The 3458-nt window shown below is 38.8% G+C and overlaps 1 pseudogene; it reads right to left on the bottom strand.

Annotated features, from left to right (window-relative positions):
- Positions 1-409: 409 nt before the first annotated feature.
- On the bottom strand, positions 410-1264 carry LOC110565853 (nuclear pore complex protein Nup54-like; annotated as a pseudogene).
- Between the last annotated feature and the right edge of the window lie 2194 nt (positions 1265-3458).

Raw genomic sequence — 3458 nt, 5'->3', positions numbered from 1 at the left:
CAAAAGCTGCAATGCTCTTACAATGCAGAGGCTCCACCAGTCACTTAATTTCACAGTTTATTTTCTCATGTAGTAAGTAGCCATATTTCATTTTATTCTATGAAAAAGAAAATGGAGAATAATCATTAAAGACTGTGGCTATCCTTAATGCTCTTATAAAATGTACAGCGGTGTGTATATTGTTTACTTCTTAAATAAATTCAGCTTTTAGATATGAATTTTTCAGAGATTCTCATTTAAAAGCTTTGTGTTGACCACTTTAGATTTTATGTACAATAATTTCTCAGGGATCTCAAACATCCCAGCAAGGAAAAGAACTTCTTTTTCCCATCCAAGTAGTCATCTTAAGGAAGGCCTGATGTAGCAAGAAGATGCATTTTATAAACTGCTAAAATAACTGTGTAAATGGTCACTGAAAGACATGGCCTCTTCTATGGATGGTTTCATTCAATGCATATTCTACCAGCTTTATAACTTCTAGCTCATCTTTTGTGATGCTAATTAAATGGCTATGGCCTTCCAGTTGTTTTAAATGCTGTTTGATTTGCCGTAACAGGTCTGCATCTATGTAATACCTTTATTTAGATTTCAGAGTTCCAAAATGATTCTGTATCTCTATATATAACACAGTTTGTTTAGTCAACCTTTGAACCAACAGGTCCATTGAATAGTATCTGATACTATTACATTGGACACTATCTAGCTGAACCTACAACTGTTATTCATCAGTCTGGATAGTGAAGTAGCTGTTCTTCCTTTGAATTTCCTGTTTGATTAGGATCTGTAATGTTCAGTGAGAGAGATCTGTGAGTTTCTTCTTGTATTGTCTATTTTAGCCAGAGTTTAGTTTGATTCTTTGGCAACTTGTTACTATCTTCAGATATGATATCTGATTTTGTATGATGCTGCTTATTCATCTGATCTTTTACCTTCAGGCTTCAGAGCAGTTCTTTGGGACATACAATTGTTACAGAAATACTTTTTCAGAATCAGGATTATCCTCCTTGGCCTGTTTCCAAATAATCACATCAACACCAGAAGGAGGATTCTGCAATAGCTGATCTGAGCAGAAGACAGTTCTGTTCCCATCATAGGTCAGCATGAGCTGGTGCTGCTGTATTTAGTGTTGGCTTTCAAAGGTGGACATTCAGTGTAATTGCTGGAAGTCTTTGCAAGCTGTCATTTGGAGAATGTTCAGGAACGTAATAACAGCTTCTGCCTGATCATCTGGAAGTGCCTTAATGCCCTCTGCATCAATAGTAAGGGTGTGTGCAGTTTAATGGAAAAAGTATTATCTTACATAATGAAAATAATGAATGACATTTACCTCCATTATTAACTTAAAAGAATTTTAAAGCTCCTTGTAATTTTTTCCCATTACAGTAATATTTAGAATCATTTCCCTTATTTAAATATTTAAAGGGTTTTCATAATTACAGTAAATTCAACCACTGGCAATCATACAAAACTCATCAAGATTCACAACACCCTCTGAAAAAATTTATATTATGAATTATTTAATTGTTTTTTTTAATGTATGTGTGTGCTTATGTACTTGAGGGCACATGTATATATGCATGTGGAGACCAGAAGAGTGTATCTAGTGTTCCATTGTATCTTTCTTTGACTATTCTGACTCAGGGTTTTTCTCTGAACTGGGGATACTATGGTCTCAGCTTCTCTGGAAGACAGGACGCCCCATTATTTCTTATGTATCAATGCACATTTGAGCTGTTGTGGGGCCAGGGAACCATGGGATGGGGGATGTAGAGGAGAAGAGGAGCCAGCTTGGAGCAAGAGTGTGGTTAAGGCATGTCCAAACCCCACAAATATCATCCTGAGATGGACAGGAGTAGGATCACTTCCTTCCTGCCCTGGGCCTGCATGACCTGGCACAGGTAGTCCTATGACCACACCCTTTCCCTTCTTCGGAGGTCAAGTAGCCTGGCAGCCAGCTTAACTTTCTCTCTGCTTGTAAAGTCACATCCAGCAGTACCTGGAATTCCTCAGCACCTCTCCCTGGACAATGACAAACTCTCACCCAGAGAATCCCTATTCATCACTAAAGGTCTAAATAGCCTTTGTTTCAAACCTCCCCAGCCACCCACCAATTTAAAGGCTGTCTCACTGAAGCCTTCTTCTGAGAAGTCTGCTTCTCTCAGGCCGCCACTGCCGGAGGTCTCTATCCTGGCTGTTTCTGCCTTGCTCCCCTTCCTAGGATCCACAGGTTGTGATCACAGGAGACCACACTGTTTTGGATGGGAAGGCCAGACAACACGGGGTTTGAAGAAAACTCCAGGAACAAAAATGGAGGTGAATAATCTCCCAGAAGAACATCAATCAGTCCCACCCAGTCTTGCTTTTCTTTATGAGAGCTGGCACTCGTTTTTTTTTCTTCTCTTACTTCCAGATTCACTCTATCCCAAAGGACTTGGTACAGCGAAGGGGCAATTGAAATCTTACGGCCAAGGATACTCCACCTATAGCCCTCTTGGGTGACTGCAATAATCCTCTGTCACCTTAGGATTCAGCAAGTATTGCTGTTGGGGGCTGTAGCACTCAGGGTAGAGTAGTTCAGCACTATGGGTGATACACACACCCTTACTCTTCCCCTATCCCACACCCACCCACACCCACCCACCACCCCCGGCAGCTGCATCAGCCACTGTGGATCCAGTTGGGGGGCACCGAAAGACAGATTTCTTTTGGCAAACTGTTATCAATACCAGAGTTCAAAATTAAAATTAAATGGTATTGAAATTTGAGGTGTAGAAGCCACAGGAACTGATGTAACTAAAATCTCACAATAATCTTGTGATCAACATTGGCTCTTTAAGAAGGTATCTACACAGTTTTTAGGGATTGGAATATTATCCCAAGTTAAAAAAAAAGTATAAGACAATTTAAATGTGTGGGGCTAGAATGTCAAATAGGAAGATTAAAGCTTTATGTGGCAGATATAGCCATGAACCTATGGGGAAAGAAATCTGCTAAAACAATGGTGAACTCAGATTAATATTTTTTCAATCTCTGACAATGGACACCTATTTTAACTGTATTTTAGATCCTCTATTTTAGAATTTTAAGGAATGTGGCTTGATTTTTTCTGTGTTTAAATGAGTATTAAAAAGCAAAAACAGCTTGCTGTTAGTTCCTAAGTGTCTAGTGTCATAAAGATCTAATTGCACCTTGACAAACAGAATGGAAATAAAATTTGATGTAAGACACTGGACTGTAAAAACTTCTGAATTGGATCAACCTGTATATTTTAAATATGTTTTAACATCAGAATGGAAATCAGGGAATAAGAGAAAGAGGTTTTGCCTATATTACCAATGATTATCTACTACTATGGATGCCATCAAAACTAATGAAGATCTGATATAAATAAGAGAAACTTCCACACAAAAAGGCATGACTCAAGGAAGGAAGAGATGCAGGAAGGCAGTAATGTAGAT

Source organism: Meriones unguiculatus, chromosome 10, assembly GCF_030254825.1.
Source record: "Meriones unguiculatus strain TT.TT164.6M chromosome 10, Bangor_MerUng_6.1, whole genome shotgun sequence".
Classification (NCBI taxonomy): domain Eukaryota; kingdom Metazoa; phylum Chordata; class Mammalia; order Rodentia; family Muridae; genus Meriones; species Meriones unguiculatus.
This window is presented reverse-complemented; position numbering and strand designations above follow the sequence as displayed.